The following is a 21,109-nucleotide window of genomic DNA, read 5'->3' on the forward strand; positions in this document are numbered from 1 at the left end:
TTCCCCTTGGCCCGCGGCACCCACGTTGCCAGGGAGGGCGGCTGCCGCTGCAACCTGCTCCAGCGAGGTGGAGGCAAAGTTTGACAGATGGTGACCACTCCTGGAAAGGGAAGAAACTAGGCAGCCGAGAATGACGCGAGGTGGCGCGGGCAGCAGCAGCGGTGCGCGCAAGGGCCACGTACCTTTCTGCAGTGGCCAGGCGCGGAGGCAGAGGAGGGCGCGTCGCTGGAGGTGGCGGGGCGCGAGTCCAGCCCTGGCCGCCGGCGCCCTCCCGGGCTGAGCGCAGCCGCCGCCGCCCGCCGCCGCCCGGGCGCAGGGCCGAGCGGCCGCCGCTGCGCCAAGGGCGCTGGGCAGCGCCAGTCACTTTGGCCCCGGGAAGTTGGGCAGCCTCCGCCGCGGCCTCGGCAACCGGCGAGAGCAACACGTTTAGTTTGAACTTTCCAGCTCCAGTCCCAGCAAATACACACGCACGCACACACGCGCGCGCGCCAGGACAACCTCTCAGCGGCGAGCGGGGGCTCTCTGGCCGCGTCTTTCTCTCTCCCTCGCTCTTATTGGCGCGGAGGTTATTGTTTTATTTATTTATTTCCTCCTCCTCCTCGCTCCAGCCCCCCTCCCCGCGCCTGCCTCCCTCCCTCTCCCTCCACCGCCACCCCCAAATCCGTGGAGCTGCAGCGCGGCGGGGCTACGCGCGCCCGGCGGAGGGAGGCTGCGGCGGGCCGGGGAGGGTGCGCGCGGGCGGGGGCGCAGGGACGGCCGCCTGGGGGGTGGGGTGGGGGAGCCGGGGAGCCGGGGCGGGGCGCAGGGAGCAGGGAGAGGATACCCGGCCGCCTCCGAGGGCGAGGGCACTAGTCAGTGGAGAGTGGAGGAGACGGGCAAGCGCGCCCGGCCTCCTGGACTGTGTGCGCGCAGCGGCCCCGCGGCTGCAGCCGGGGAGATGCGGGGCGAAGGCCGCGTGCGCACCCGCCAAGGTCCTGCGCCCCGGGACCCGCCGTCTCTGCGCTTCCCCGGCCCCGCGTCCTCTCCAACCTCCCCTGTCCCTCGGGGCCGCTGCGCTGCGCGCCGGCACCGTTTAGCCTCCGGGGACGCGAGTTTGCGGGGTTCGGAATGGTGGCTTAAGTGCCCTGCAGTTAGGCTTCCCCGCTTCGCACCCCGCCTCTCCCTCCGGCGACTCCCGGGCCGAGCTGCCGTGCGCCCCCGGCGCCTCCGAGCGCCGCGGCTGCGCGGGCTGCGCGCCCAGAGCAGAGGAGCTGGTGCCTGCGGACCGCGGCCTCCAGCGCAGTCGGGGACGCACACGCGCCGCTCCAAAGCCGCCCACGAGAGCCGGAGCTCAAGGTATTGGCTGCTGCCATTCGCCCCCAAAATGAGCTCGCCGACGTCCGTGGACCGAGGTGCCGCCGCCTTTCAGTTACAGTCACCAGGTCCCCAAACCTGCAGGAGGGATGACCTTACGCGGCCGCCCTCCCCGCACCCAGCGCCACCGGGCAGCCGGGCTGCACAGAGCCCAGTTCTGATTCCCTGCAAGGCTCCTTCCTATTTCATCTTTCCTGACCCCACTTTGGAGCAGCTTTTCCAACGCAAATCCTTTGCAGGCTTCCCGTTAGGTAAAGCGGTGTTGGTTTTGTGCGTGTGTTTGTTTGCATTTTATTAAAAGGGAGATGCTACCAGTCGCCAAAAGGGATGGATCTACCCAAAGGACGCCCGTCATTCTAGAATAGATCTAGATAAACGAACACAGCCAGTAAAATAAGCACCGTCAAAGACCGGAGTGGAAACCTCACCCCTTGGACTTGACAACACAATTCCTTTCCTCAGCGATTTGCCCTCCACAGTCCTAACAGCCTTGAGTATTTTTTTTTTTCCTTTCCAATGGGACTTAAGGTAGAGAAACCCTGTGAGTTGTGTGTCTATCTTTCGCTTTCATAATGTGCACTTCGATTTTTTTTTTTTTTGGTGATGTCTTTTCTGTGCAAAAACATCTTCCAGTTTCTCCAAGATGTATCCATTCATACCCATTCTTTAACGTTTCAGAAACGTCTTGTAAGTGTACATTAGTCCTTTAAAAACCGGTATTTTACATACTTAACATGTGCAATGGCATCTGGAACAAGCCCCCCAGAGGTCAGGCGAGGAACAGGTGAGGTCCTGCAGTGAAAGTGGGAAAAAACATTCATCCTTCCAACCTGCCCTTGCTGTCTTGCTCCAGCTTTCATGCACAGCTTTCTTGCTCATTTCCAAGAAGGCAAGGGGGGAGCCATGCCCTCTCCCTTCGCCAGGAAGCCCTGGTTAGCCGGTAGAATTCAAGACCCTCTGCTGATGGAGGAATCTAGACGAGCCCCCAAAGCAGAAGTGTCTACTGGCCAGCTGAGTGACATGCTGGTTTCCATGGTGTCAGTGCCACAGAGGTGCAAGACTTTTCCTTCGAACCTGAAAGGACCACCTGTCATTGTAAACCCAACATGTTGGGTTGGCAGCTTGCTTCTCCAGAACTCACCCGGGACCCAGAGTCCAGCGCTTCCAGCTGGACTGTATACTGACCTGGATTCTTATGCTGTGTTTTGCACAAAACTCCCTCTGGGTATATATGTTCTGTCTTTCCCCCTATAGTATGAAATACAGTTGAAATGGCAATTGTCCCCAAAATCTTGCTCAGGGAGTTCAGCCATTCCTGGAGAGCCCCTCTCCATGTCCGCCACCCACACACTTGTCTCCACTGCACCCCACTCCGACTCCCCAGTGTCCAGGAAGACCAGTGCTCGCTGGGAGCTACAGAGCACCAGGGCCACAGTCACCATCACTAAGAAGGCAACTGCCATGGTCCAGGATAATAGCTGAGAAAAGGTTAAGCCAGGAATGGGCATGAATCATCATCACAAAGTCTAGAAAACCTGAAAGTGTCTGTTATCTGTGAACTTCAAGGTTGCAGGGATTGTGGTTCCATGTGTACCCACAGCTGACACCTCACTCATGGTCATGGGTGGGCTGAACTAAACTGACAGCACCCCAAATGGGTAACTGAGGTATTTGCTAACAGCCATTGAAGCAGAGATGATCTAACTTTAAATACCAGATATTAAAGAATAACAGTGTGTTAAGAGATACGTGAGAAATAATCTCCAAAGCTACTGTTTTATACTAATGCACACACACACGGAATTGGTTAAATTTAATTTTTTTTTAATTCTTGATTTCTTACTGTGAGCAAGGGGAATGATAGGAGTTGGGAACAGATAAAAGGGAAAAGGGAGAAGAAAGAAAATGATAGGTGGGGTAGAGAAGGAAGCCAGGCTGGTGGCAGAGGTTAGCCTAAGAAGAAGGTGGGGGCACGGAGACAGGGGAGTTACTAGAACTTTCTCTGTTCTCGCCTAGAACATCAGTGACCCTCAGAAGCTGCTTAAGTCTCTGCTTAAGACCCAGAATTTATGGAGCCGCGCCTAGATGGTGCGTTGCTTAATCACCACTGAGACAAGAGCCTGAGGCCAGGTCAATTATTCTCACTCCCACAATAAGAAAATCACTTTTCTCACTATTTCAGAAAAGGTGACCCGCATCATAATTTTATTTGGGGAAAAAAAAGAGTCCATTTTTTTTAAGCATGTGAGTGCACACTGACAAACCACACAGACTTTCTTTTCCAGAATCCCTTTTCATAATTTGCCATCAAATATCTATTGTGTGTGTATGTGTGTGTGCATGTGTGTGTGTGCATGGGGGTGTATGGGCCAGATTCACTGTAGCAGATGACCATCTAGATTATAGATGAAGAAACTGAAGTTCAAATTGAAAAAGACTGTTTTGTCCCCAGTGGTGAAAACATGTAAGCATCGTGATATTGAGAACTAAGGGCTATTACTAAACTATTTAAAATTTCAACGTGACTATCAACAATCACTTAAAAGTGCATCCTGAATATTTAGCATGTCTCCTCTCTTGTTTTTCAAATGCTTCAGCATTTGAAATTATTGTTCCTATCAATAATATCCCTCAGCTAATATATTTAACTTGGATGCATATTTGCCAATTTTAGAGTGAAAAGTCTCTAACTCGCCACACTTAAGTTTCTTATGCTCTCTTCACCTTTCAAAATGGAGAACAATGGTGTTTTTTAAAGATTTATTTACTTATGCATTCCAGAGCTGAGGTGCAGGCCAGAGGTGGGGGGTGTGAGAGGATTCACCAGAGACAGAGTGGGGAGCAGAACAGGCAGATTGACTGAAATACACTGCTGAGGGGAGCAGCGGGGAGACAGGAGAGGTCTGAATCAAACTCATTTCTCAGTGACTGCAGATAGCTTCTTAGTGCTGAGACGTAACCCCTTGAACCATCAGGGAGGCCAGAGAAAAAATGTTTTTTCTCCACCAATCCATCCCCTAGTCTCAGCCTATGAAGGTCAGCTCCTGCTTGGACCCATCCTTACTTTCAGGGTGCTGGACCACACCCCCCCAGACTCATCTTCAGCAGTCCCTTCCTTCCTGCCTGTCTCACACACTGACCTCACTTAATTCTTCCTTCCTGAGTTTCTTCTTCCATCCTTGGGACCCTTGCAAAAGTCATTCCCTCTTCTCAGACCACATGCTGCCTTCCAACAATCCACCTGCTAACTTCATCATCGTCAAGCCCCACACAGTCAGCTTTGAGGATGAAGACACTTGTCATTGACTCTGGGAGCCTCCACTTGCTCTCCTGGCTCCCTAGACTTTTCTGGTGGCTGGACACAGGACAAGTTGTGATTCTCTACATCTGAGATGGTGAATGGATTTTCTTCAGGGCTGGAATATAAATTCCATGAGAGGAATTTCCATTCTTGCTCGAGCAGGAAGCAGGCTCTTGTCCCACTGTAGTGGTCACGGTAGTGATCAAAAGCAGAAACGTATACAATGAACGTAGGACAGAAAAATCAGTACCATTCAGGAAGCCCATTGTCTGCAGACTGGACGGTGGCGTACTGCACAATAGGGGCATGGCAGGTTATAAAGAGACAAACTATTTAATTTTAGCCCAGTTGATTCTGTTGTCGCCATTCTTATTTTCATGCCCAGTATTCTTCAAAATCTTATGATAGCTGCAAAAATAAAATACTCTATTTTCATTGAAACTCGAGAGTGAGGAAAGTATTTTTAGAAATAGCAAAATGACCTAGAAAATGATACAGAAAGGAGATAAAATTTTAGCCTTTGGACATTCTAAATAAATATCATTGTGAGATGTTTGTTTTTCTTTTCATTTTCCCTAATTAAGGAAAATATTCAGCTATGTTCTGTATTAATTATAGGGTGCTTGATACGAAGTTGGGAGTGTGTTGGGAAAAGTTACATTATTAATCTAGAGTATATAAGTTAGGAAGAAAAGAGTTGTTTCAATGAAATTTAGGAATTCATATAAAATGATTTATTAGGAGTTAACTATTACATTATCATAGGAGTTACAAAAAAAGGGAAAAATTCATAGGAGCCTTCTAAAATCAGAGGCTCCTTGAACATGATCAGCCTGTGAAAGACACCTTTTAAGATCGGAAATTTTGGGAGAGGTGAGTAGAAGAGGCATCTAGGATGAGGTCAAACTGCAAAAGCAAGTAGCAGCGTAAATGGTCTATGAAATTAGGGTTACAGTAGAAGGGAAATTGATGCTATACATTTCTACTTGTCTTAGATATCTGCCTTTTAAAATGTGATTTTTTGTGACAATTGTAGCTGGGAATAATCTGACATCCAACATGAGTAAAAACTTCAAGTTTTAAGCATTTATGATATTCTTAGTTTCACAGGTTAGGGAGTTGCTGTATTTGTTTCTGCGAGGACACCTAAGAAAGTCTTCTGTGCTCAAAAACAACTCACAAATAGATAAGTTCATGAGTGTTTAACATAAAAGGAGAGATTGCTCTATTTTGAAAATGTTATTTAATTTTTCTCTTTTGTACATGGAATCCTACACATACATTTGAAATAGAAATAGCAAAAGGGTATTGAAAGCTTGCTTCATTGTTTTATTTGATGGCACACCCATATGTGCACACATACATAGATACAATACATTTTATATATGTAATTCACCAAAACACAAAGGCCATCTCAAAATGTGCCCCCTCAGTGATAGGGGGACCCAACTGGCTGTTACTAATTTGCAGGCTCTATCCAGTGTCTTTTCAAAAGGGGTCTTTCTTCCTGCTTTTGGGATAATTTTTCCAAATACTCTTAATATTTATTCCCAGTAGAATTATTTTCAGACTAAACTTTTGAAGTCTGAGGATGAGAGGGGAGAAGTTAAATCCAGCAGAGAAGTGGACTATTGCAAATGGATCCAGTAATAACAGGGAATCCCCAGGGAAAGGGAGGTTCTGTGTTCCCTGCCTGACCCAAAGAAAGGTGGAGCAGAGTAGGGAGGGACACTAGAGGATGCTGGAGGAAGGGAAGAAGGAGGAGACCTGGAGGAGGCACAGGGAGCAGAGAGACATGTGAAAAAGCTGTGCTTGCTTCTGGGCCTTAGACTTGGCACCAGGGACTTGGGGGACACGGAAGGAGACCTTGAAACACACAGGTGACAGCCCCATGGGATGCTCTTTTGATTTTGATTTTGATTTTGCTCTTTTCCTTTGAAAGGTACCTGGTCCCTTCTGCCCCTTGCCTGTGGACCTCATGAAGAAGGTGCCTTTGACTTGGGGCAGGCTTTTAGGCCTCCTCGGCCCTGCTTTGGGCCAGTCCTGTTTGGCTGGGCATTTACCCATAGGGGGATGGGTGCTTAATTGGAAACTATTTTAACTATAGCCTTTCTCTTCTATTGATTGCACACTCATTACATGAAAGCTCCTCTTCATTAAAGGTCTTATGCACTAGAGTATGTTTGTCTTGATGCGGTGGATGGCAGAACCCATTTAGTACAGGAAGGTTTGGAGGTCCGAGGGTGCCCCTCACCATGCCTTGTAATGATCCTTGCCACCTACCGCCCAAATGGATATTTCAACTAGTAACTAAAGTCCATTTAACTCATCCTGCAAGAAGTTGAGAGGAAAGAGAAGCAGATAATTTTATTTTACTCACTATGAAGAAAAGTAGCACTGGGCCTCCCTGGTGGCACAGGGATTAAGTTTCAGCACTATGAAGCTGTCACTCGCCTCTGCAGCACGAGTTCAATCCCTGGTCTGGGAGCTACCCACATGGCGCAACAGACCTCTCCTGCCTCACCCACTGCTCCCCTCAGCAGTGTTTTTCAGTAGATCTGCCTGTTCTGCTCCCCCCTCTGTTTCTGGTGAATCCTCTCACACCCCGCACCTCTGGCCTGACCCCCAGCTCTTGTATGCATAATAAATCTTTAAAAAAAAAGATTTCTCTTTTGATAATGATCTTAGAGGTGTGAAGCACGATCTCATTGTGATTTTGATTTGCATTTCCCTTTTTCATGTGCTTTTTGGCTATTCTTACAATGGTTGCCTATTCTTATAACTAATAGAGAAATACATATTCAAGACCTTTGCCCATATTTAATTTTATATTTTGTTGAGTTATAGGAGTTAATTATGTATTTTATATATTAACACATTTCATATACGTGATATGCAAATATTTTCTCCTTTCTGCAGTCTGCCTTTTCAGTCTGTTTTTAGTGTCTTTTGATGCACAAAATATTTTAATTTTTATATAATCCAATCTATTTATTTATTTTAGATGCAACATATATTTTAAAATAAGATGTAATTTATAACTACGGTGAATTAAATATCCAAATATTAAATACAGAAGGTCAGAGTGACTAAATGTTCATTTGGCCCCAGGTCCAATACATCTCAGCACAAACTGTTCCCTGCCTTTTCTCCACCATGAATTGTGAAACATAAAAAGTCCTTTGAGTTCTCTATTATCACAAGAAGGAAAAATTATATAGGAAAGATTCTGCAGGAGGAGTTCTACATTGTGAAGTAAATAGTCACATATTAATGTAAGGCCACAATTCTCTTTGTATTTTCAGAAAAGAGTAAGAAATAAAATTCAGGTGTATGCTTGCAGTTTTCTTTTCTTTTCTTTTTTTTTTTTCTGTCAATGTGATTATTCTTGAGATAGAAAATGGTCCTATTTCTTGATGGAATCACAATTGAAAATAGTGCCCCAGGGGAGTTGCCCCAGGAGGTGATACCCCAGTGAAGCAGGTAGCTAAGTCAGTAAAACCAATTTTGTATATACCATTGTGCTTAAGGCTGTCTCTAACCCAAAGAAATCAAGTTTCCTTGTTATATAAGGGAAATCACAAATCAAGAAGTCTTCAAATGTCCTGAAAGCTCACAGAAAGTTTGAGAAATTAATAGATTTATTAGATTTCTTTCCAGATGTCAGCATATGGCAATCTAAAAAAGATTGCTTTTATTTTAACCACTAGTGACTGTATGTAGATTTACCTCGCTGAAGAGAGCAGACCCATCTCCCATTGTGGCACAACTCTGCACCCCCGCTTTCACCAAATGAAAACAATAAACTAGGTTTTAATGTACATTTTCTTCTTTGTTGTGTTCCCCATTGTCAAACACTGAGACCTTCTTTTATAAATGGTTGGATCAATGGTTGACTTTGTTTTGAAGCTTGTATTTAAGAAGGTATTTTAAAAGAATGAAGTTCATGCTCTTAACATCCTTAGAAATTAGTCCTCAAAGACCAATGTGCCACAAGTCAGTCTAGCAGAGGCTGACATGTAATAACAAAGACTAAGAAAGTTGCTTGTAAACCACTTTGAGTCAAAGTGGTTTACTTTCTCAACAGATGAGAACAGAGGGTTATTTTTTTTAATAAAATGAAATTCAACTTTATAAAGCTATCTGAACCTTTTTAACTGCCTTCTTTAAACTCTCATAGTAATATCTTTCATGTGAATTTCATTAAGTTTCAAGGTCATTTAGGAGAACATGGTAAGCATATCAATGACCAAAGTGCTTTGCATTTAATGCAGGTGTTTGCCTATCAAGTGCATATGAGTTAAGATAAAAAACTTATTTCTTTTCTCATCTGTTATAACTTTTTCTTTGGAAAAAGAGTCCACTTTACCAAATAGCCCCTCACTCTTTATTAACTAAGAGTATGTCTGCATTTAATATATACCTTTAATTCTCTATAATTATTTTTACTTTACTAAATTAAAAGAGAATAGAAATATTTTATTATTCATTTAACTTTATTTTTTAATTAAATCTGAATGTCCAGGATTATCCTAATTTTGAGAGAGAAATATATTATATTAACTCTAGATTGTACTTGGGCATCAGAGGATAATTTTATAAATATATTAAGATCACAGAAATTCAGATTTGTAGATATTATGTTTTTGTAACATATACCCATAATTTTCATTAAGACTAATGTTCAAAGCAGAGGAAATTATATGAAAAGTAAAGTATTATTTTCATATTTTAATTTCTGAAATATAGTCGCTTATAAATATGTTCACTACTAGTCTAAATATTTCATTTAATCACTTAAAAAATGATACTGTAATAAGACTTAACAGTACAAATTGGTGTGCAGTAATGTAGACTGAAATTCTGTAATGTTAGGCCTGTCAAGATATAAAAATTTTAAGCTTATGAATTTCGGATGTTATTTACTGATACAAATTACTGGAATTTCAATGATTATCATTAAAACAGGTGTTCTTTAAGTAAGTAAACAATTAGTGTTGCCAATGGATTTGTAAAAATGTGCTATATGAGCTTATTAATTGATGGACCTTGCTGATGATTATTACTTAAGATGTACAATTTTGAAAACACATTGCTAGTAGAAGAAAATCTCTCCACTGAAGAAACAATTTCTTTATGTCAAAATAATAAACAATACAAAAAATGTATTTTGCATTGAGATTACCTGATGTAATCTCCAAGACAAAAGGGTAGCCATGGGGAAATCTTGATTATTCAGAATACTCCAGAATAGCTGTACATAATTAAATAAATTTTGATTGAAAGTTGGCATAGCTCTTGTTTCAGTCATTAATATACTCTAAATGTGTAAAATGGTTAAAATTTCCTACCAAGGAAGTTATAGTAAACATTCTCACCAAGATAATTTTGGGTTATATTTTGTTCTGTGTCATAAGAAAGACTTGAGATATAAAGACAAATAAGTGCTAGTCTGCGATCTATTGGTATCTCATATTTAAATATCCATCAAAATATTGAACTTGGGCCACCCTGATGGTGCAGGAGGTTGAGCGCCACTACGAAGCTGTCCGCAGCCTCTGCAACACAGGTTCGATCTGGCCTACAGGGGAGAAACCCACATGGCGCAGCAGACCTCTCCTGTTTTGCCCCCTGCTCCCCTCAACAGTGTATTTCTGTCAGTCTGCCTGTTCTGCTTCCCACTCTGTCTCTGGTGAATCCTCTCACCCTCCCACGCATCTGGCCTGTACCCCGGTTCTTGTATAAATAAATAAATCTTTGAAAAAAACAAAACAAAACTGAACTTGACTATGCATCATACACTAGCAAAATAAAAAGGTTAAAACTTGTTATCCTTTGACAATCTAATAGGTAAAAATGTTCATACATTTATACTGTGTATTTTCATTTTTTTTTTTTTTGTTTGTTTGTTTGTTTGTGGGACCCTCTCCGGCGGCTGGGAAACGAACCGGCGCTGCAGATGCTGCGGGCAGCCTCGCAGCTCAGCATTTAACCACTGCGCCACCAGGGGAGGCCCCTATACTGTGTATTTTCATTTTTATTGTTCATTTTCTAGTAGATGTTGGTCTCTGTTTTTAGTTATATAGGTTTGCCGTATAGTTTTTTTTATTTTTAAAAATTTCAAACATCTCTCTTTTCACTTATCAATTCTGAATATAATTGCATGCATAGAAGATTTTTCTCTCTTGTGGTATTTTATATAAATCTCCCACATTTGCTACTACCACATTTATAGGTTCATTTATTTTATATTTAAATATTTAGTTATCATGGCATAAGTGTTAACATGGATCCAACTTTCTTTTCTCTAGAATTTTCTTATTGACTTGAACATTAATTATTTTACAAATTTTGCCTTTTTCTTCATTTCTAGTTGATTTAGTTGATCTGTATTCCTATTTATAATTCATTATTTCCCACTTTAACTATTATTTTGTCATTACCTAATATTATAACTTACTGTACTACCTAAAAGAAATACTGTATCTCCAATACTAATTCCAAATGGTTCATTTATTTAAACATGCTAGAATTAATGTATAGCTAGATAAAATAAAATCTGGGGTAGTTTTTGGATCCAAAGATGAAAATGGTGTGTTGCTTCTTTCCCTGAGGATTGAGCAAACACATGATTCAAATTAGACACTGAGGCAAAGCCTGGTAATTGGCATGTTCTTGGAAGAACTTCTAAGGCAGAGACTTTCAAAACCCCACAGAGATCATTATTGGCCCCATGATGGTTTGCTGAGTTTCTCTATTTTTAAGACAACAAGATTTAGTGGAATCTATGGACTGATTACTGTGTTGGCTAGAGGCTGAACGTGTTCAGAGATCAGAGGCAGAGTAGCTTCCTCCAGCTGTACCAAAAACATTCTGATGTCTTGCCTATTTCTACATCACTTTCTATCCCCTTGTGACTGCAACCCTAAATGGCAATGAAATCTACACCTAAACCCCAATGCCCTGGGAAATTGGCCACTTGATGGAGAGAGTCCATTCATTTCCTATTGCTACTATAACAAACAAACAAACAAACAAACAAAAATAGTGACAAAATAATATAAATGTATTTCCTTTTATTTCTGAAAGTCAGAAGTCTGCAATAGGCCTTATGGGATTAAAATGAATAATTCATCTAAACTGCATTCATCCTGGAGATTCTAGGGTATAATTTGTTTCCTTGCTCTTTCCCTTGACTCATTCCTTGACTCAGGGCCACTTTACTCTTTTCAAAGCCATTCATATAGTCTCTCTCTCTCTCTCTCTCTCTCTCTCTATTCTACTTCTGTCCTCTCACCAGCTCATCTCCTTCTCTCCGACAGTTTCTATTTATTCCTCTAACTGGGAATCCTGCACCCAGTTCACAGAACCCTTGGGTAATCATTAGGCCCTGGTAGGTATTTGGGATCCTGTCCACATTTCAAGATCTTTCCAAATATAATCACACATGCAAAATCCCTTCTGCTATATAAGTAACCATATTCACATGTAGTTGGTATTAGGATGAGGACATCTTTATGGTCATTCCTTAGCTGACCAGAGTCCTAAAGGACAACAGGGACAAGTCAAGAGTCCAAAACACATTCCTGTTGACACACAGCTCATAGGGTTGAGATTAAAATAAAATAGGAGCACCTGGCCAATCTTGAGGAACAGTGCATATGCACACACAAACATATATGTGTGAGTGCTCACAAAACACTTCCAATTAAACATAAGTAGAATATTGGAGAAAAAAGATTATTGTATCTGAGGTCAAATTTAAGCCTTGGAAGTTCTAGCCCACAATCAAAGGTGATGGAAACACTGAGTAATAAAACATTTATAATAAAGAGACCAGAGGGCAGATCCAGGAACTCGTGATAAAAATGATAGACAGTGCAAAAAGATAAAATGGAACAGATGGAAGAATGGCAATAATTGAATAATAGGAGATAATTCATCTGTGATGAAAAAAGGCTCATTGAGTTCCAGGCTGTATTGATGAGAAAAGACATACACTTGGCACATCCTGTCAACCTCTTGGATGATGAGGACAAAGAGAAAAATAACAGAAGCACAAGTTAACAGTACAGATTCCTAACAAAGGAAAAACACACTGCATTTGGGGTTCTCTTCTGCAACATTAGAAGCAAGAGAACAGTGAAATAGCATCTAGAAACATATGAAACTGAGAAGCCAGGAGCTCCTATGCCAAGTCAAGATAGTAGTCCTATATCAGAGAGAAAGAAAAAAAATATTATAGTTTAATAGACACATTCCTTTAGACAACAACTCCTACACACACTCAAAATATGTCTTTAAGATATTTTAGTCTCAAGAAGTTTTGAGCCTATATGCTTAATTGAAAATATTTAATTGGGGGGCTCCCTGGTGGTGCAGGAAGTTGAGTGCTGCGCTGTGAAGCTGTCCGCAGCATATGGTAGCATGGGTTTGATCCCAGCGGCCAGGGAGAAACCCACATGGTGCAGCAGACCTCTCCTGTCTTGCCCGCTGCTCCCCTCAGCAGTGTATTTGTAAGTCTGCCTGCTCTGTTCCCCACTCTGACTCTGGTGAATCCTCTCACCCCCTCATCTCTGGCCTGTACCCCAATTCTTGTATAAAAAATAAATCTTTAAAAAATAAAAAAAAATAAAAGTAGACTAAAAAATTGAAGCTTTATGCAATAATCCTAAAGAAATAATGAAAGAAGATCACTATTTTTTAAAGAAAATTAAAAATCTAACAAAGGCAATGAAAGAAGTTATAAAATTACCCTGAAAGAAGGAAAAAAAAAAAACACACAGAATGTTCCCAGCATAAGTTGAACAAGAATAAACAAACAGCAGGATGGAAAAGCTAATTGTGTTATGTGTAAATGGGTTAGATGGCAGAGCTAGAAGATACAGAATGCCAGTTTAAAAGCAAATTTGGGGTTAAAACACTCAACATTTTAAGACACAGATTATCACCAAAATGACTTACAGATATAAAATAATCCCAACCAAATTACCAGCAGACATTTTACAGAAATTGGTAAATGCGTAGATGATGGGGTGGAAATGCTAAGGGTTGAGAGGGTAAAAACAGCTTTGAAAATACAGAAAGAACAGAAAATCCATGTTGGAAAGTTTTATGGACTGAATTTTGAATTATAGTCCCTCAAATCCATGTTGAAGCCCTAAATACCTATGTAACTGAGGAGTTTGAACCTTTAAGGGGGATAATTAAGGCTTAATGAGGTTGTAAGATGGATCCATGGCCCAATATTACTGATGTCCTTATAAAAAGAGGTAGAAAACATCAGGGATAACATCCTTCACTCATGAACTTCCATGGTCCAAATTTTGGGTTACTGGTTCCTAATAAATTGGAGATATGCTTGAGATGAGTTCATATTCATGAGAGAAAATACCCACCTCAGGATAACTTGTAACAGTAACAATAGTGATGGAGGCAGGGAGAGAGGTTAAAACAGGTATATTTTAGCCACTGTTTGGAATGGTTCCTTATTCATATATCTCTGGGGTAGCTGGTGAAAGTAGAAAGAAGCTACAGGGTAGTATTTCCTTTGAGTGGAGACAGGTAAATATGCTATAGAAAAAATATTTTTAGGTGAGCAGTACAGCAATTAAGCAGGGTAGGGATTTAGCATCTTATTTACTTTTCCAACAAATTGTTCACACATTTCTCTGGCAACCAGACTTAAGTGGTTGGTATTATGAAGGCTCATTGAGCATAGAAGTACCTTAATTAGGACCTTACAAGACTTAACATCAACTAGAATAACTATAATGAAATGATGAGGCTGAATACATGGTATAGCAGAATAACTGAAAGAACAGGACTGAGGAGTTCAGGGATAAAGAGAGACTACAAACAATGGCCTATTTGCTGATTTTTCCAAAACTGAGCATATTTTCAGAATATGGCACTTCCTTTTGAACACTGGAAAATTCCTGGGCAAAGTGCAGCAATTTGGTCATATAAGCCAAGCAATTCTTAGAGTATTCTGTGTATGGCTAACAAAATGAAGATGTCCTCATGGCCCTAAAATGTTATAAGATCCAAAGTAGGAAAAACAATAAGTTAACCATCCAGAGGCAATCAGTAGGTGGAATACTGACTTCCCAATTGATGGGGTGGCTTCCTCTAAGAATATGTAATAAATATTTTGTCAGGATTTATATTAATTAAATATGTCTGACAACCTAATTTTCTTTTTTTAAAAAATATGCATTTTGAAAACCGAATGTAGGAACAGCAGTGACTCAATATAAATCATTCTTTGGTCTTTGAAAGCAGAAATTCTTGGGTGATAGCCCAACAAAGGATGGGTCTATTAAAAGAAATAGTTTTCCAGTTTCCTGGAAGAATGTTTGCTGAAGTGATGTTCTATCAAAAAATCCTTCCTCAAACCTTTCAAACCTTGGTCTGCATAAAAATGCTGAATACCTTACTGTCTTGGAGCAATCAACATTTTTCACAACAGATGGACATACATCAAATAAACACACACATTCTATCTATATCAAGGGATTGAGATGTTTGTGGCCTCCCATAATTAGGAGGGAAAGGTTGCAAATGAAGTGGCAAGAAATAAAATGATACAATAGTGACCATGACTCTGTGCCCCCATATCTGACAATGCACGAAGAGTACTTTTTTTTAAATTTAAGTATTTGTGTTCAATCATGGGTGTCACCCACCCCTGGAATATGGCAGGGCTATTGAGATAATATGATTCAAATATTCTTCAACTTTCCTATCTACAGTACTGGACTTACATCATAAAGTTCTGTCCAATACCTACTGAACTTCAGCAAGAACATACACTCTTTTTCTGGCCAAGACCTCTATGAATGAAATGACTAGAAAAAAATACAACAACAACTAAAAGTTCTTGATCTTTCCAGAAGCAGAATGTCCTTTAACAAGTGCAAAGCTGGGTATTACAAAACCTGGAGAAATCCTTAGTGGCATCTTTTCACATTTGCAGAGAGAGATGTGCAAGGGCTTTTCATTCATATTTCCTTTTTCATTTCCTTCCATCCTCCCCAAAATATCACCTGAGTAAGACATTTCTAGGTAGGAACACACCATTTTATAAGACTGCAAAAGAGAGGGTAATTGCATGGAATCAATTCTAGTAGACTTGGAGGCATAGGGTAAGATGTTTTGCTAGTTCTCTTTACAGTGTTTCTGCATTCCTTGTGAATAAGTGTTTGTGGATCATCTACTGACAGTGATAGGAGCAGTAAGTGTTTGATGTTGTATAAGTGGAAATATGTGTGAAATATTTATTGTGCGTGACAGTGCAATTTGCTAAAATGAGCATTGGACACTGTGTCATAGGGGGGATGTAGAAATGGTGAGCAATCTTGAATTCATAGTGACACCAACTTGCCAAGTTAGATAATTTTCTCTAGTTGTATTCAGCTGTACAGAAGGAGAAAAAAATCAGAAGAACAGAAAAAATTAAATAATCAACCTTCTAATTTAATTCAGAAAGTGGAAGAATAAAGGACAGAGGAGAAAAATAGTAGGAGAAAATGTAAGTATAAAGATGGTTAAAAATATTGTGTGGGGTTAGTTTGCCAAGTAAGCTAGAAGGATACAGAACATGGCACTAAATTTAGTTAAATGGGAAATGAAACATTTGGTTCCATTTGGGTACTAGGAAATGGAACATTTGGACCCTGAAATTAAGGAAATAAAGGAATTTGGTTATAAAATTCTGGAAGGCAAAAGAAAAGCATGTAGAAATAGGGAGGGATAGGAAGCTAATCAGAATCAAGGGAGTTATGGAACATTATGAAATGATAGTTTTCTACAGAACAATATACTGCTAGCATAATTTAAGAGTATGTGGGGGGGTTAGAGGCAATGGGAGGATATTAATGACCAATTTTAGACGTCAATAATGGAGCCCAATGGAGTTTGCTTGAATAGGAAAAGATGATTTGATGAACCAGGGAACTGTATCTGGGTCCTATGCAACTAGGAAACAGAGCTTGGGAGAGCATAATTAGAAGCCAATGTCATTGCTAGGATCACAATCCATGTTCAGAGGCTCTGATGCTAGTGGCTGGTGAAGCTCAAACTAATCTTCCATGATCAAGTTGTCTTGAATAACTGAATGCCTCAGTGACGGTGATTGCTCTGGACCCCAAGTCCCTTGTGTATATTAGGAGAAGATGATCATTCTTCATTGAAGACTAACATGGGTGTCTCTATGCAGAGAAACAGGTGCATGCAGAATCCTCACTTCACAGAACTCTTCCAACTTTTCAGCCCCTACTGATAATGTTATAGTGGGTGCTAGAATCGTGACCCTACTCTGTCGACCTCAAGGTTGTGTATAGTTGATTCTTAATAAGTGTAAAAAGAGGTGAGAATTATGATGAGCCTTCAACTGAGTCAACTGGAGAGAAGTCCCTGCACCTTTTGCTTTGTGGTTTGTTAGCCAGATAACAGTGCACATGAGACTCAGTGGAGTGGACGTGCTTTGTCAGCACCTGATGGGTACAGGTGGGGCAGGTATGTCCACACCTTTCCCTTCTCTTCTTTCAGGTGGAGGATGAAGAAATCTAATGATCAAGAGTCAGTTATATATCTAAACATGAGATTAAATCATAACAAATTTCAAATTAATATTATTTTAATATTCATTTAATAGGACTAAATGTCTGTCACCTTAGGTTAGGTAATTGTTTCCCAGATATGACACAAACATGTAAGATGCAAAAGGAAAATAGATACATTAGACATGATCAAACTAAAAGGTTTGGTGCTTTAAAGAACAGCAGCAAGAAAGTAAAAAAGTCCACAAAATGGAATGGAAAATGTGCACCTCATACATCTGATAAGTAACTTATGTCCAGAATATATGAAGGAGTCTTAAAATTAAAAAGTAACAAATAATGTACATTTTAAATGGGCAGAAGGTTTGAACAGACACTTCTCCAAAGAGGAAACATGATGGGCAGTCGGTGCAAGAAATGTTGCTCAACATCATTAGTCTCAGAAAATAAATTTGCAACTGCAAGGAAATGCCACTTCCCATTCCCTAGAGCAGCTAAAATTAAAGACAGACAACAACAAGTATTAGCAAGATATGTGGAGAAAGTGTAAACTGGGGAAACCACTGTGGGAAACAGTTTAGCAATTCTTCAAATGTTAAAACATAAAGTTTACATGGGCTGTGATAATTTTACTCTGAGTTTATAAAGAGAAAAAATATATATGTCCACATACAAACATTCAGAGCAGCACCATACGTAATAATCAGAAAGGTGGAAATAACCCCAATATCCATGGAAAATTAGACGTGGTACATTCATGCAATAAGACATTGCCTGGCCATAAAATGCAATGACCCTATTGATACCTGCTATAACATGATGCACCTTGAGTCCACATTTGACATACTTGCATGGATGGTTTATGTATTACTGCAGTCTGGTCCTTCTGTCATGAAGAAGAAGGATTGATATGCTAAAGCAACATGGGAATGATGCTGTTCAGGAAATGGGTCCAGGTTGGCATATCATGATGAATGCCCCACCCACAAAATACTAAACATATTTAGAGTTTGGAACACACAGAACATGACACAGTTCCTTCCTTATTACTATGGAAAGGGACACTTCTAAAGAGGGAGAGATACGCTGCAATGTTCAGGCACAGCCACTACTGACACTGCTAGTGGGACACATTTTGGAGGCAGGATAGTGGGGCCTATGCTTTGTCTGCCCAACCACTCCTCCTACACAACAGGAGAGCTGCTGCCTGGATACTATACCCTCCGGTGTTACCTGGGACACAGTCAAGTTCAGCCTTGAACCAGTTCTGGACCTGATTCTCCAGTCAAGCTGGCAAGGGTTCTAGTTGCTATCCAAATTGAATGAATTTTGAGCTCAGATGGACTTTTTCCCCCACATTGATTCTACAATGCATCCTGTGTCAAAGCTTGGGATTTTTCCAACCATTTCATTCTTGGGAAAATGTGATCACCAAAATCCCTTGTGTTCCAGAGATGTGTGGCCATCAGGCCATTAAAAATATCCAAAATCATCTGCCATCTGCGAAGTAACTCTACTGTTTTCATGCATATTATTTCCTTAATGAGATTTCTTAAGGGATAGTGCATCCAAACATCAAATGTTACTGTGGCTAGAGAGTTTCTAGAATCAACCTACTTTTCTACAAATTCAGCTGTACCATATATTAGTTATATATCCTTGGGCAAGATATTTTACCTACCTTTAACTCCACTTTCTCATCTGAGAAATTGTGCAGTGCTAATAGTGGTTTATAGGAAGTTTATTATGGGGTTAAAGGAGTTAATTTAAAAATCATTGCCTACAACAAAGTAAGAAGTTAATAAATATTATCATGATAATTTACATACTACTAATACCTACATCTATTCTCCTAGGTGTGATTTTGGATCTTACTTCTAGGGTTTGGTATAAAACTTTCCCATTAACTTTTCCCAAGTAGGACTCCCTATATAATTCTTACTAGTTCAAATAAATCAATTCACTGCTTCACTCAGGATGACCTTGCAAATCCTCACATGAAGTAAGAAGCAGAACGTGTCATTAGAAGGGAAGTAAGAGACGTTCTACTGAGACCCTGTATACAAATGATGTTCTGAGCAAAGGAAACACACAGAGCCCACCCGTGGGCGCTAGTCTTGTATAGATACATGGATTCTATCTGGCTCAGACAAGAGTCTTCAAGAGGCCAAGTCAAAAGGCATTAAAATAAGTCTGTTTCCCACTATGAGGTGGAATTTTGTGCTTTGGTGCTACTTGCAAGGGCATAGAAACAATGCTGTAGTCTAGAATCACCAAACAAAGCTTAAGAGAGATGTTAAAATAATGTAAAATGCCATGTTCCATATAACTTAGTTTTACCATATAGTTATCCCTATAGTTTAACTATTCTCTATCCCTTCCTAACACCACACCAGCATAATCCCCTACACATATCCACACATGCATACATATTTACTCACACGCCATGTCACAACACATAAAAAAATAGATATCCTCACATAAAATAGTCATTTCTAGATTATATTTATGTCTGTTTTATTTTGTTTGCTGTAAACTATGATATTTAAAAGCTACTGAAATTGGTGAATAGTTCTCTGTGCCTCAGAAAATGTGAGCTGCTTTTGCTCCAAACAGAACCAAAGCTTGCCGTGGTAAATTTAATAAATATAACCTTGATACTTGACTCTTTCGTCAGACATTTGCATTTCCTAAATCAACTGCAGTGAGTTCTCCTGATTATTTCTAAGAAACACTCTACTAATAAGATATATACACCAGTGGCGTTTTGCCCAGATGGCAAAAATAAAAAGAAGCTTAAAAAAAAGAAGGCTGGGAAGGAGTGATCGCTTTGTCACCAATAAATATTTATTAAAGACAAGTATTTTATGAAATTTAGAAAATTAAACTAGGGCCTCCCCGGTGGTGCAGCGGTTGAGCGCTGGGTTGCGAAGCTGCCCGCAGCCTCTGCAGCACCGGTTCGATCCCCGGCTGCTCCCCGGCCACCAAAGGAGGGTCCCACATGGCGCGCAGACCTCTCCTGCCGCCCGCTGCTCCCCTCAGCAGTGTACTTTGGTCCTTCTGCCTGCTCTGCTCCTCGCTCTGGCTCTGGTGAATTCTCTCACCCTCCCGCACTTCTGACTGTACCCAGTGCTTGTATAAATAAATAAAAATAAATCTTTAAAAAAAAAAAAAAGAAAATTAAACTAGCCCCTGCTTTTGGGGCAGGGGGTTAATTAACAAATATTTGTAGGAATGTATGGATTGAAATGCTTTTAAATCTTATTTCATTAATATGTTTACCTTTCAAAATTAAGTTACAAAGAGTATCTCAATTTGTTGCTCATGGATCTGATCTCTCTTAGTTAAAAATTACATTATACTTAGGAAAGCTTCAAACTATCAGGTTAGCTTGTTTGGCAGATTGTTAGATTAATTCTTTAATTCACTGAAATATCTATTACCATTTTGAAAAGAATTGACTGTAATGAATTAGAGAGCTAATCTCAACAATTTATCACTCAAATGAGGTCATCACACTTACCAGAATATTCAAGACCACCAGCCCATTGCTAACATTTTCTTTATACAATAAATGTATTTTCTGTATCATCTTATTGTATTTTAATATATTTAAGATATAATAAAGAGCTTTTCTATTAAGATAAAATTACCTATAATTATTTTTCTGTACTTTAATTGCATAGTTATTAAAATCTTGACAAAGTTAATACAATAGTATGATACATTGATAATAAAGAAAAGCAACATAACCATCTTTTAAAATTTTAAGTACTAATTAGAAAATGTAGGAACAATCACAAACCAGGTATTTTTTTTCCACTGCAGCTATGAACCAAGAAAATTAACAACAGTGTTAATATATTTTTAGCTCATGTTGGATATATTTAAC

The sequence above is a fragment of the Talpa europaea genome (assembly GCF_964194135.1).
Source record: "Talpa europaea genome assembly, chromosome: 4".
In the NCBI taxonomy this organism is placed as follows: domain Eukaryota; kingdom Metazoa; phylum Chordata; class Mammalia; order Eulipotyphla; family Talpidae; genus Talpa; species Talpa europaea.